Source organism: Bombina bombina, chromosome 1 (genome assembly GCF_027579735.1).
Source record: "Bombina bombina isolate aBomBom1 chromosome 1, aBomBom1.pri, whole genome shotgun sequence".
NCBI lineage: Eukaryota > Metazoa > Chordata > Amphibia > Anura > Bombinatoridae > Bombina > Bombina bombina.
In genome coordinates, this window is record NC_069499.1 from 202,694,839 (window position 1) to 202,710,947 (window position 16,109).

Sequence of the window (16,109 nt, forward strand, 5' to 3'; positions counted from 1 at the left end):
GTATCACTCACTTTTTTTCCGCGACTCGAAGCTACCGCAAATCCCCTTACGTCAATTGCGTATCCTATCTTTTTAATGGGATTTGCCTAACGCCGGTATTACGAGTCTTGGAAGAAGTGAGCGGTACAGCCTCTACCTCCAAGACTCCTACCGCATAAAGTCAGTAGTTAAGAGTTTTATGGGATAACTCCGGATCATAAAGCTCTTAACTACAGTGCTACAAAGTACACTAACACCCATAAACTACCTATGAGCCCCTAAACCTAGGCCCAACCACATTGCAAACCCTATAAGAAAATTATTTAACCCCTAATCTGCCGACCGGACACCGCCGCCACCTACATTATAGCTATGAACCTCTTATCTGCTGTCCCTAACATCGCCGACACCTATATTATATTTATTAACCCCCTAATCTGTCCGCCCCAACGTCGCCGCCATATACCTACACTTATTAACCCCCAAATCTGCCGACCGAACATCGCCGCCACTATAATAAATGTATTAACCCCTAAACCGCCACAATCCCGCCTCGCAAAAACTATAATAAATTTTATTAACCACTAATCTGCCCTCCCTAGCATCGCCGCCACCTACCTACAATTATTAACCCCTAATCTGCCTACCCAACGTCGCTGCTACTATAATAAAGTTATTAACCCCTAAACTTAAGTCTAACCCTAACACCCCCCTAAGTTAAATATAATTTCAATAAAACGAAATAAAATTACTATAATTAAATAAATTAATCCTATTTAAAACTAAATACTTACCTATAAAATAAACCCTAATATAGCTACAATATAACTAATAATTACATTGTAGCTATTTTAGGATTTATATTTATTTTACAGGCAACTTTGTATTTATTTGAAATAGGTACAATAGCTATTAAATAGTTAATAACTATTTAATAGCTACCTAGTTAAAATAATTACAAAATTACCTGTAAAATAAATCCTAACCTAAGTTACAAATACACCTAACACTACACTATCAATAAATTAATTAAATAAATTACCTACAATTATCTAAACTAAAATACAATTAAATAAACTAAACTATAGTACAAAAAACAAACAAACACTAAATTACAAAAAAATGAAAAAATATTACAAGAATTTTAATCTAATTACACCTAATCTAAGCCCCCTAATAAAATATAAAAGCCCTCAAAATAATACAATTCCCTACCCTATACTAAATTACAAAAGTAATCAGCTCTTTTACCAGCCCTTAAAAGGGCTTTTTGCGGGGCATTGCTCCAAAGTAATCAGCTCTTTTACCTGTAAAAAAAAATACAAGACCCCCCAACATTACAATCCACCACCCACACACCCCTACTCTAAAACCCACCCGATCCCCCCTTAAAAAAACCTAACACTACCCCATTGAAGATCACTCTACCTTGAGCCGTGTTCACCCAGCCGGGCACCACTGGTCATCCGATCCGTCCAGAAGTCTTCATCCGATGGGGCAGAAGAGGACATCCGGACCGGGAGAAGGCTTCATCCAAGCGGCATCTTCTATCTTCATCCATCTGGCGCGGATCGGGTCCATCTTCAAGACATCTGACGCGGAGCATCCTCTTCTTTCCATGGCTGACGACTGAATGAAGGTTCCTTTAAATGACGTCATCCAAGATGGCGTCCCTCGAATTCCGATTGGCTGATAGGATTCTATCAACCAATCAGAATTAAGGTAGGAAAAATCTGATTGGTTGATGCTATCAGCCAATCGGATTGAAGTTCAATCCGATTGGCTGATTGGATCAGCCAATAGAATTGACCTAGCATTCTAAAAAACAGAATAAACCAAACAGTAACCCCAATAAAGGGGAGACCCTTTTGAGAAGCAAAAAATCCCTCCCGTGGAGTGAATACGGGAACTTCGTGCTAAATGCACCCGGTGTTCAACAAGCAAGGTAATTGACTCCAAATCCCCACTGCTCCATCTTATCCCTACAGGGACTTACCCTCTCTTCATGGCCTTTTCGCAGACACCCGATGTGTGTAGAGCCGTTCGGGAGACCTCTCTCCTAGGCTCAAAAGAGGTCTGCCGTCCCTTTGCTTGGAGCCGCACCGCTCCCACAAGCTAGCAACTGCTACGCGCAGCACCGGTATCCACCTCACACTCAAGGGCTTTGAATAACGTCAAAGGACATTGCCGGTTTCCGAGGGGGAAACGTATCCAGGTAGTGCAGTCACACAGCAATAGTGGGTATTATGGGATTACCTTGCACCTTCTCTCCTTTTCTCCAACACTTGACACACAGTGTATACGATCTCCAGAGATGCACCAAACTGCCAAAGCTCCAAGGGAAATGGCCCACAGATACAAAAACAACAAAGTCCGGAGCTGCAGTTAAATTTTCTATTTCTTTATTAAATCATGTTAAAAGCGGTTAAATGCAGAGGTACATAGCATGCCCATGGTGTACAAAGCTTACGCGTTTTGGCTGGAACGCCGTACTCATAGCTATGAGTACGGCGTTCCAGCCGAAACGCGTACGTTTTGTACACCAATGCATGCTATGTATCTGTGAATTTAACAGCTTTTAACATGATTTAACCCCTTAACGACTGAGGACGTGCAGGGTACGTCCTCAGAAAAAAGGCAGTTAATGCCTGAGAACGTACCCTGCACGTCCTCAGTGTGGAAAGCAGCTGGAAGCGATCCTGATCACTTCCAGCTGTTTTCCGGTTATTGCAGGATGCCTCGATATTGAGGCATCCTGCAATAACATTTTTTACCCCTCCAGTGCAGAGAGAGCCACTCTGTGGCCCTCTCTGCACCGGACATTGATGGCCGCATTCGTTGGTGGGTGGGAGCTGAAGTGGGAGGTGGGTGGGCGGCCATCGATGGCTTCTTGGTAAAAGAGGGGGGCGGGATCGGGGGCGGTATCGCCGGGGGCGCGCACAGGCGCGCGCGCGTGCACGGGGGGTGGTGGGCGGGCGCGTGCACGGGGAGGGAGCGGGTGGGAACCACTTACACTACAGAAAGGGTTTTTTTATTATGGGGAGAAAGGAGGGATAAAATCCCTGAATAAAGTAATCTAAGGGATCTGGGAGGGGGTGGGGGATTAGTCTTGGGGGGGAAGCTACACTGCAGAAAAAACAAAAGTAAAAAAAAAATAGACATTTTTACATGCAAACTTGGTACTGGCAGACAGCTGCCAGTACCCAAGATGGCCCCCAATAAGGCAGAGGGGGAGGGTTAGAGAGCTGTATTGGGGGGGATCAGGGAGGTTGGGGGCTAAGGGGGGAATCTTACACAGCAGCATATGTAAATATGCTATATATAAAAAAAGGATACCTTTTATTTTAGTACTGGCAGACTTTCTGCCAGTACTTAAGATGGCGGGGACAATTTTTGGGGTGGGGGAGGAAAGAGAGCTCTTTGGGAGGGATCAGGGGGTCTGATGTGTCAGGTGGGAAGCTGATCTCTACACTAAAGCTAAAATTAACCCTGCAAACTCCATACAAGCTACCTAATTAACCCCTTCATTGCTGGGCATAATTCACGTGTTGTGCGCAGTGGCATTTAGCGGCCTTCTAATTACCAAAAAGCAACACCAAATCCATATATGTCTGCTATTTTTGAACAAAGGAGACCCCAGAGAAGCATTTACAACCATTTGTGCCATAATTGCACAAAATGTTTGTAAATGATTTCAGTGAGAAATCTAAAATTTTGAAAAATTTAACGTTTTTCTTTATTTGATCGCATTTGGCGGTGAAATGGTGGCATGAAATATACCAAAATGGGCGTAGATCAATACTTTGGGTTGTCTACTACACTACACTAAAGCTAAAATTACCCCAAAAAGCTCCCTACATGCTCCCTTATTAACCCCTTCCCTGCTGTGCATAATACATGCATGGTGCGCAGTGGCATTTAGCGGCCTTCTAATTACCAAAAAGCAACGTCAAAGCCATATATGTCTGCTATTTCTGAACAAAGGGGATTCCAGAGAAAAATTTACAACCATTTATGCCATAATTGCACAAGCTGTTTGTAAATAATTTCAGTGAGAATCCTAAAGTTTGTGAAAAAATTTGTGAAAAAGTGAACAATTTTTTTTATTTGATCGCATTTGGCGGTGAAATGGTGGCATGAAATATACCAAAATGGGCCTAGATCAATACTTTGGGATGTCTTCTAAAAAAAAATATATACATGTCAAGGGATATTCAGGTATTCCTGACAGATATCAGGGTTCCAATGTAACTAGCGCTCATTTTGAAAAAAAGTGGTTTGGAAATAGCAAAGTGCTACTTATATTTATTGCCCTATAACTTGCAAAAAAAAGCAAAGAACATGTAAACATTGGGTATTTCTAAACTCTGGACAAAATTTAGAAATTATTTAGCATGGGTGTTTTTTGGTGGTTGTAGATGTGTAACAGATTTTGGGGGACAAAGTTAGAAAAAGTGTGTTTTTTTCCATTTTTTCCTCATATTTTATATTTTCTTTTATAGTAAATGATAAGATATGATGAAAATAATGGTATCTTAAAAAGTCCATTTAATGGCGAGAAAAACGGTATATAATATGTGTGGGTACAGTAAAAGAGTAAGAGGAAAATTACAGCTAAACACAAACACTGCAAAAATGTAAAAATAGCCTTGGTCCCAAATGGACAGAAAATGGAAAAGTGCTGTGGTCATTAAGGGGTTAATAAAGAAATAGAAATTTTAACTGCAGCTCTGGACTTTGTTGTTTTTGTAAAACAGAATAAACCAGAGAATGTTTAGCAGCCCTATACTTTCAATTGATAGTGTGGCCATGCTACACATTACTCATATTACAAGTTGCTCAAACACAACACATAACAGCTCTAATAAATTAGCGCGACTGAAGACCTGAAGTAAAGTGTTACACACACACACATATATATATAGTTGTGGGATAAGCACTCTCACCTCATCCTCAATAAACGGCCATGGTGACAGGAACAGTGGTTATTTATAGTATAAAGTAGATCCGCACTCACTGGACTTTGAAAAAACAAAACGTGGTTTATTGTTGTGACGTTTTGGAGATCAAACCATCCCCTTCATCAGACTAGTGAGTGCGGATCTACTTTATACTATATATATATATATATATATATATATATATATATATATATATGAATATATGATATGTATATATATATATATATATATATAAATATATAAAGTTCATCAGGGTTTAACACTCACGATTTTTATCCTCTGAACAGGGTGCTCAGCAGCATAATAACAGTCCCAAATAAAAGCTCTCACCGGATATAACATTTATGTTTATTTATATGAACAGTATATATATATATATATATATATATATATATATATATATATATATATATATATATATATATATATATATATATATATATATATATATATATACACACATACATATAAATATACACACATATTTATATACCTCTGAGCCATTCCATGTCAAACACCTTGACATATACAATATCCATTATTTTTAAACCAAAACAACATTTGTGGAGAACAATGTTATTTAAAGTATTTCTTAACGCACATTTGGTTTTAGCGCATTTGGCCTAGCGCACCTTCTGGATAGCTTGTGAGCAAAAGCGAGAAAGACTATAGTAGTCTTTGGGGAAAGGGAGTTAGCACGGCAGCACTTTCCGACGTCCGAATGTTAGCTTGCCAGAGGCTTTTACTCGAGTAATAACTTTTTACTTTCAACTTGTAATATGATCTCAACAATAGGGGCGCTACTTATTTAACTTGCGTGGTGTTAGTGCTCAATACTACTAATATTTTTGCATTCCACTTTTAATCTAGCCCATATTATTTAGCTTTCGTGTATATTCTGCATTTCAACGATTATTTGTCCTAAAGCTCTCATTTATTTCAAATTCAGTAAAGTTTACAAATAACTGAAGAGAATGACACTGCCAACGGCCTATTTAATTAAAGCATTTGAAGTTTGCAAAGCTTTTGAACATGCCTTTGCTGTTAAATGTCACATTGAAAAAATGAGACCTTTGGTCTGTCTGCAAAAATGATTCTATAAGACTTGTGTGTCATATTGACTTTGTCACAAACTAAAAAAAAAGAAAAATATATTTTTTTTCTTTTCTACTTAGATTTATGTACGCTTATTTAGCTTTCACAATGCTGTATGCTTAAGCATTATATTGTGACCTTGAAGAAGTATACCATAATCATTACACTGGTACTTTTGTAGACTTAGTTCAAATCTAAAAGCTTTCAAATGATTAAGTGATCATACAGCTTTCTGACATGTCAGGGAAATTTTAGGTTACAACTCTAAATTCTATTTGAGATGTTACATTTATTGTGAAGCATGGTCTGCTAATTAGATTCATTTTACCACTTTTTTTCTGAGACAACTAAACCTAAATTTTTCTTTACTGATTTAGATAGAGCATGCAATTTTAAGCAATGCTTTAATTTACTCCTATTATCAATTTTTCTTTGTTTTTTGCTATCTTTAGTTAAAAAGCAGGAATGTAAAGCTTTAGAGCTGGCCAATTTTTGGCTCAGAACCTGGGTTATGCTTGCTTATTGGTTTTTTAAATGTATCAGCGCTATCCATGGTGCTGAGCCTAAAATGGGCTGGCTCCTTAGCTTTAAATTCCTGCTTTTTAAATAAAGATAGCAAGAGAACGAATAAAAATTGATAGTAGAAGTAAATTAGAAAGTTACTTAAAATTGCATGCTCTATCTGAATCATGAAAGAAAAAAAATTGGGTTTAGTGTCCCTTTAACCCCTTAATGACCGAGGACGTGCAGGGTACGTCCTCAAAAAAAAGGCAGTTAACGCCTGAGGACGTACCCTGCACGTCCTCGGTGTGGAAAGCAGCTGGAAGCGATCCTGCTCGCTTCCAGCTGCTTTCCGGTTATTGCAGTGATGCCTCGATATCGAGGCATCCTGCAATAACCATTTTTAGCCATCCGGTGCAGAGAGAGCCACTCTGTGGCCCTCTCTGCACCGGACATTAACGGCTATGTTCGTTGGTGGGTGGGAGCCGGTGTGGGAGGTGGGTGGCGGCCATCGATGGCCTTTGTGATGCGGAGGGGGGCGGGATCGGGGGCGGGGACGACCGGGGGGACGCGCACGGACGCGCGCACGTGCACGGGGAGGCCGGGCGGGCGCGTGCACGGGGAGGGAGCGGGTGGGAACCACTACGCTACAGAAAGTTTTATCTTATAAGTGGGGATCAAAGGGGTTTATGTATTTGTTTGTTGATCGGTTTGGCTGGGGGGATATTGGACTGTGGGGGGGAAGCTACACTACAGAAACAAATCAAAAAAAATAATAAAAAAAACATTTTTATTTGCAAACTGGGTACTGGCAGACAGCTGCCAGTACCCAAGATGGCCCCAATAAGGCAGAGGGGGAGGGTTAGGGAGCTATTTTGGGGGGATCAGGGAGGTTGGGGGCTAAGGGGGGACCCTACATAGCAGCATATGTAAATATGCTAAAAAAAAATATATATATTTTTTTTAATACCTTTTATTTTAGTACTGGCAGACTTTCTGCCAGTACTTAAGATGGCGGGGACAATTGTGGGGTGGGGGAGGGAAGAGAGCTGTTTGGGAGGGATCAGGGGGTGGGATGTGTCAGGTGGGAGTCTGATCTCTACACTAAAGCTAAAATTAACCCTGCAAGCTCCCTACAAACGACCTAATTAACCCCTTCACTGCTGGCCATAATACACATGTGATGCGCAGCAACATTTAGCGGCCTTATAATTACCAAAAAGCAACGCCAAAGCCACATATGTCTGCTATTTCTGAACAAAGGGGATCCCAGAGAAGCATTTAAAACCATTTGTGCCATAATTGCACAAGCTGTTTGTAAATAATTTTAGTGAGAAACCTAAAGTTTGAAAAAGTGAACAATTTTTTTTTATTTGATTGCTTTTGGCGGTGAAATGGTGGCATGAAATATACCAAAATGGGCCTAGATCAATACTTGGGGTTGTCTACTACACTACACTAGAGCTAAAATTAACCCTAGAAGCTCCCTACATGCTCCCTAATTAACCCATTCACTGCTGGGCATAATACACGTGTGGTGCGCAGTGGCATTTAGCAGCCTTCTAATTACCAAAAAGCAAAGCCAAAGCCATATATGTCTGCTATTTATGAACAAAGGGGATCCCAGAGAAGCATTTACAACCATTTATTCCATAATTTCATGAGTTGTTTGTAAATAATTTCAGTGAGAAACCTAAAGTTTGTGAAAAAATTTGTGAAAAAGTAAAAAATTTTTTTTATTTGATCGCATTCGGCGGTGAAATGGTGGCATGAAATATACCAAAATGGGCCTAGATCAATACTTTGGGATGTCTTCTAAAAAAAAATATATACATGTCAATGGATATTCAGGGATTCCTGAAAGATATTAGTGTCCCAATGTAACTAGCGCTAATTTTGAAAAAAAGTGGTTTGGAAATGGCAAAGTGCTATTTGTATTTATGGCCCTATAACTTGCAAAAAAAGCAAAGAACATGTAAACATTGGGTATTTCTAAACTCAGGACAAAATTTAGAAACTATTTAGCATGGGTGTTTTTTGGTGGTTGTAGATGTGTAACAGATTTTGGGGGTCAAAGTTAGAAAAAGTGTGTTTTTTTCCATTTTTTCCTCATATTTTATAATATTTTTTATAGTAAATTATAAGATATGATGAAAATAATGGTATATTTTGAAAGTCCATTTAATGGCGAGAAAAACGGTATATAATATGTGTGGGTACAGTAAATGAGTAAGAGGAAAATTACAGCTAAACACAAACACCGCAAAAATGTAAAAATAGCCTTGGTCCCAAACGGACAGAAAATGGAAAAGTGCTGTGGTCATTAAGGGGTTAAACATCTTTTATATACGTAGCCTTCTTTTACGCACACTGAAAATTACAAGATTATATTCACTAAGGTATCAAATTGTAGCAAACTATAATGTTAAATTGAGTAGGAAGCATCAAATGTTCTGTCATAACTATTATTATTATTATCATTTGTTTGTATAGCGCACAAAATTCTGTAGTGCTGTGTACAGAATTGGGGTAAACAAAACTACTATAAACAAATCTAGTGATACCAACTTTCCATAATGAACTGTTTAGGTGTTGCTATAACACTGGGGTCTACACTTGTACCTATATTATATTGGTACTAATTTTATAGCCCCCGTGAAGCCCCTTCACCATTGTGTCTTTATTAGAATTGATGCAGGGATACTGAGAATTAGACTTGTGCAGCACTGAATAATTTGTTTTGGACAAATCAATTGGAACAAATATTCTTAAAAATTAATTTTTCCAAATATGTTTATGCTAATATCTGTTATGTGGTTTGTTTAAAATGATAATTAATTGAAAATGAATGTAAATGTTCTCTGCCTCTGTCACCTTGATACTTACCAATAGTGCACTGGTGAGCCGCAATTATCCTCTTTTTCTCCAGGGCCGCACTAATCTGACCTTTTTTTTTTTTTACAGAGTTCAAGGCCTAATTCTTGGATTAGCGCCTTCCCCTCTTTTCGACTGCACTAAAGGAGAAGGGATCCGCTACGCTAATGTACCTGTAGCAGACTGGGGAGACGAACTAATAGGAGCATAAGTACAGCCCTAGAGTCTATGAAGAGGAAGAAGAGGATTAGCACAGCTCCCCAGCGCACTTAAAGGGACTTTGAGATGTTCATATAAAATGATAAATCGTATATATATTTAAACATATATATTTATGTGTTTTTATGTGTATATACACATATTAACACATAAATATATATGTAAATAGTCATATACATATATATTTACTGGGTACACACAGTCCTCATAGACCACAATGTACAGACACTTTTTAGTGCTGTCTTTTTTCTAACACCCCTTACCCACAACTTTAGCCTGAAAAAACTGCTTAGTACTACATCTTATATATATATATATATATATATATATATATATATATATATATATATATATATATATATACACTGTATATATATATATATATATATATATACTGTATATATATATACTGTATATATATATATATATATATATATATTATATATATATATATATATTATATATATATATATATATATATATATATATATATATATATATATATATATATATATATATATATATACATACAGGTTGCCCTCCATTTACGCCGGTTCAATTTGCGCCGTTTCAGAATAACAACCTTTTTTTTCAGTCATGTGACTGCTATTGAAAAGTTTTGGAAAGCAGTGCACTAATTAAAATAGCCAGTACGTGGAGCTGTCTGCTTGTTTTGCAGAAAAGTTGTGCAACTTAACAGACTGAAATTGATCTGTGTACACAGTGCAGACATTAGCTATCGAGCAACAAGATTTAGCAGCCACTTCCCTATTATCTTCCTGTCCAGCTGCTTGAGGTGAGGGTGCCTAACTGCTTATTAATCACTGCAGATTGAAATGCATAGAATAGGTGCTGATCCAATATTATCTAACATGCTAACAATGCAGAGAACTGATTGCAGAAAAATGCAAGTAAAAAAACGTTTTTGTTCATTAAACTTAGTTTGATGATGATGATGCAGTCTGTTGTGTGATTATTTAATTAGGTATATATATAAAGACCTCATACTTAATTTTGGGGCAATTTGGGGACATTAAAAAAAATAATCAGAGGCCTGACCTCTGGTTAATTTTTTAAGTTCTAATTGCTAACTGGGTAGCAATAATAAGCCACTCATTAATAAATTAGTGCTTGTAATCTGGCCTTTAGTGTTTAATTTCCCTTTAAGGTAAATAAAATTTAAAGAATAACGAAAATATTCATGAATTATATTCAGTATTCTTAAAATTAGTTTAGTTAGTGCATTCATTTGAATATTCATTTTGTTAAATTGAAATGAATATCTGCATTTTCAATATGAATGTCAATAACCGACTGAAAATAAATATCTCCAGCCCCTCCTTATTTCCCTACTAGAGGAGAAGCTATGATGTGCACAGAAGGAAGACACAGCGCTATTATTCCTACCAGGAAATAAAAATGAGGCCCTTACAAGAAGTTGAATATATAAATCTACTGTAACTGTTGTGTGTTTCACTGAGCACATAATCTATTTTTTCCAGCATTTATGCATTTAAGTGAGAACATTTGCTTTAACAAAAGATGACTGTTGAATGAACTGTTCTACAGTAATAACATTTGAATGTCTTAAAGGGACCTTAAACACTTGTCATCAAGTAAACATTTTTTTTAACTCATAATGCAGAATTGATATAATTAAGCCAAACCACACTGTTTTTTTAATATAAATTTTAGCCTTGCTTTTATTGTATTATTTAAAAAATCAGTGTTTCTATATACCGTTTTGCATCTGTCTTACCTTGAAGAAAATGATGTGCACTAATCCGGATGTCTTTGCTTATTGCTGTGAGCATGCACGCATGCAGACATCATGCTTTCCAGCATTAGCAAAGACACTCTGTCAGTGTTCCACAGCGGTTGCTGCGATACTGACAATACCTTGCCGGTTCAAGAGATCTGGCAGTGGCAGCACCCTATTCAAAACTATGCGCTCCTCAAACTCAGCCGTCATTGAAATCTTTATGAAGCTTGCTCACGCAGCTCTCATCAATTGCGTGAGCGAGCTTCATAGATATAGTGGGCACAGTTATTCTAATTCTCTACTGGTCACTGGAGAGCGCATCATGTAACTCGTCAGAGAGCAACATACGTTACAATATGGCGGCGCACACCGTGTTATGGAGGCGGTGGCTTAGATGTTCTTTTTAATTGAGCATACTTTGGTATTTAAAAGTAAGATTTTGGTGACATCATAAAAAACATATTAGTCAACAAGTGTTAATCTTAAAAAAAATAATATTTACTAAATATGGAAGGTGTTTAAGGTCCCTTTAAGAATGTCTTAACAACAGCAAAAGAATATCTTGGACTGAGAACAGTTTTTTTTCCAACAACATATATTACAGATGTGATTAAAGGGGCAGTTAACACCTTGTTTACATTACTGATGTCTTGTTATAGAATAAAACATTTTAAATATTTTAAAACAAATTAACATCTTTACTGTTGCAATAGTTTTCAATAAACAAACAATACCTACCATTCGACTTATTTGGGGCAGCAAATCCAGGTTTAACGCTGCAGCCATCAAGACAAATCACATTCATATTGTTAGAATAAAACACACTGGGCTAGATTACAAGTGGTGTGCTAGCCTTGCACCAAACACAACATGAATACATTAAAATAAACAGTTACACTCATATAAACATTATCTGATAAACAAATTCACATAAATATTAATAAAACACTTTTAGAAGTGTTTAAAGGTGAATGCTATATGGCCATGTCATTGACTGCAAAGTGCTAATAGTTCCATAATAATGTGTCTTACTGTGTATTTACTGTAAATATTTCACATTCAGAAGTTCTTCACATACAGAAAATGTTATTTTTATTTTAAATATTAATTTCTATATACAACCCCAATTCCGAAAAAGTTGGGACAGGCATAACTGTGTATGGGCCGATGTGTTAAACAATGTTGCATTTTGGTGGGTGAGAATAAAACTTACCTATTTAAGCTGGGGTAGTCATGTTCTCTCATTCTTTCCTTGGTTGACTGTGGTTGCGATTTTCTCTTCCCTGTTTGTTTTTCTTTTCGTTTCATGCCGTATGTGGCGGCCATGGAGAGTATTGGCTCCGTTAGGGTTGCTTTAGTACCAGGATGGGGATTTTATTAGTTGAACAGGTCTTGGTAAGCCCCTGGCCAGTGGTGTTTAGCTCCCCCAGGTTGGCGGGCTGTATGGTTCGCCTCCCTTGGGAGCCCTATGGCTTGGAGCAGTTTTGTCTATCCTCTGGTGGTGGGAGGACGGGGGCTGAATTTTGCTGCAGAGTCCTTAGGGGGCTGGAGGTGTGGCAATGTCCCTAGGTCATGGCCTAGGGGTGCCACACCCCGTGAGCCTGCTGATCTTCGGACCCCCAGGGTGTCTGTAGCCTTTCCGCAGGGGTGGAGTCATCAAAGGCTCAGGGTGTCATTTGGCCCCACCCTCTCCCCAGTTTTGGGTTTTATCATAGGGACTCCATTGGCCACCACTGTTGAAGATGACTGGAGATAAATCTAGTCATCTAGTTAAAATGTTTATTAAATAAACACGACCATGTTAGTCTTATCCTCCAGTTCTCTGTGTGGTCTCTTTATTTATTAGTTGGGTAGGGGTTTTAGCCCTTATGCAAAAAAAACAAAACAGAGTAATTTGAAAATCCAATTCACCCTGTACTATATTGAGAACTCACTATTAACTATTATTTAATGTTTCACTTTGTGAATTTAATGTATTTTTTAAAATATACACGCGTTTCAAATCTTATAACTGCAACATGTTCCAAAAAAGTTAGGACAGTGAAAATTTAGGATTAATAAAAATATAACAAGTTGAAATATGAAAGTGATGTGAAACAGGTGAGGCAATTGTGTAATCATAGTATATTAGGAGCCTTGAAAAAAGGCCTAATCCTTCAAGAGCAAGGATGGGTTGAGGCTGGCCAATCTGCCAACAGATGCATCAGCAATTAATACAATACTATGAGAACAACATTCCCCATAGACTAATCAGTAGGGTTGTGGGCATTTCACCTTCCACAGTGCCAAAAACCACTTCTGAATGTGCGTGATCTCAGATCCCTCAGATGTCACCGTCATGAGTCTGTAATGAATATCCTGATATGGGGTCGAGAATACTTTGGTAAACCTTTGTCAGTCAACACTATTCAAAGCTGCATCCACAGATGCAAGTTAAGGCTTTACTATGCAAAGCAGAAGAGATACATCAACACTTTCCAGAAGCTCCCCCGATATTTCTGAGCTTAGTCTCATCTGAGATGGACAATAGCACAGTGGAATCGTGTTTTGTGGTCTTACGAGTCAACATTTCAAATAATTTTTGAAAAAATAGCTCTCATGTTCTCTGGCCAAAGAGGAAAAGGACCATCCAAGCTGTTATCACCGTCAGGTCTAAAAGCCAGTATCTGTCATGGTATGGGGGTGTGTCAGTGCCCATGGCATTGGTAACTTGCACATCTGGGAGGGCACCATTAATGCAGAAAGATATGTATACATTTTGGAGCAACATATGCTGCCATCCAGACCATCTTTTCCAGGGATGTCCCTGCATTTTCCAGCAGGACAACGCCAAACCACATTCTGCCCAGATTACAAGTGCATCGTTGAGTAAGCAGAGAGTGCGGTGCTAGCATGGCCTGCCTGCAGTAGTGACCTGACTCAGATTGAGAATGTGTGGCGCATTATGAAGCGCAAAATAAGTCCCTGTACAGTTTTGCAGTTGAAGACATGCATAATGGATGAATAGGGGATAATTCCACTTGCTAAACTTAACCAACTGGTGTCTTAAGTGCCCAAATGCTTAAAAAGTGTTATTAAAAGAAAAGGTGATGTTAAACAGTGGTAAACAGTTGAATGTCCCAGATTTGAAATGAGTGTATATTTTAAAAAATACATTAAATTCACAAAGTAAAACATCAAATAATATGTTAATAATGTGTTTTCAATATAGTAAATAGTGAATTGAATTTTCAAATTACTCTTTTTGTTTGTTTTTTTGCATTTTCCATACTGTCCCAACTTTTTTGGAATTGGGTTGTATATCCATATAAATATCTATACCTGTATATGTATTCATATATATATATATATATATATATATATATATATATATATATATATATATATATATATACATATATATATATATATATATATATATATATATATATATAGAGAGAGAGAGAGAGAGAGAGAGAGATATATAGATATGTATAGATATATATTTAACATTATCAGATATATATAGAAATATATATTTAACATGTCAAGAACATAGGAATGTAAATTATGCATAACGGGTTTGCGCTTTAGATATAACATGATGTCGGGCTAGCGCATATGCAAAATTAGTTTTCTGAAGGCACATTATTATAATACTAAGGGACAAACATATGATCATGTTAATGCAAAATAGAAATCTATACCTATATATCTATATAAATAGATATAAAGGTATAGGTATATATATAAAATAACTCATTGTGTAAACTATTTACAAATCTAGACAAGTCAGAAGACTTGCTTTTCCCACAGAAACTCTCCGATTACACTGGTTTCAATGCAGCAAAGGATTCTGTGTAATATATGCAAATGAGGTTCACAATGACTCACCTTTTTACTTTTATCCTGCTTTTTAAGGCAGACTTCCCTTTACGCCATAGCATAGCCGCATTACACAGCCTTTACACTTAGCTAGGGTTAGTACATAATTGTAATTGTTGTTTTATTTATATATATATATATATATATATATATATATATATATATATATATATATAATGCTCAAATAATAGAATATTGCAGTATGCAGTGATACCTTTTTTTATTGGACTAACATAATATTTCAAAGACAAGCTTTCTAGAGTTTTCCTCCCTTCCCCAGGTATTGCTTTAGACCTGAGGAAGGGATTAAAACTCTTGGAAGCATAAAAAGCTATCACTGCATACTGCAATACTCTATTTTTTGAGCATATTTTCTACTGGACTAATACTGCTAATCCAATTTTCACTATATATATATATATATATATATATATATATATATATATATATATATATATATATATATATATATATATATATATATATATATATATATATATATATAGTTGTAGATCTGGGTTCCAAGCACTCACTGTATTGGTGAATTGCCTGGGTGCTTTCTATGGTAGATAGATAGATACTTCAAACAAAGAAGAAGCACTCATAGGGCTTAGAAATGTTTGTCAAGACTGTTTTGTAGTCAATATGTATGTAGTATTTTCACCGCTGATATTGGCTATGAAACAGGCTTGACAAAGGTCCCTGTGAGGACCTAAACGTTGACTGAACCTTTGTTGATGAATTACTAATAAAAATAAATTCTTAAGCTCTGTGAGTGCCTCTTCTTTCTTTGAAGTTTATATATATATATATATATATATATATATATATATATATATAGTAATATATATTTA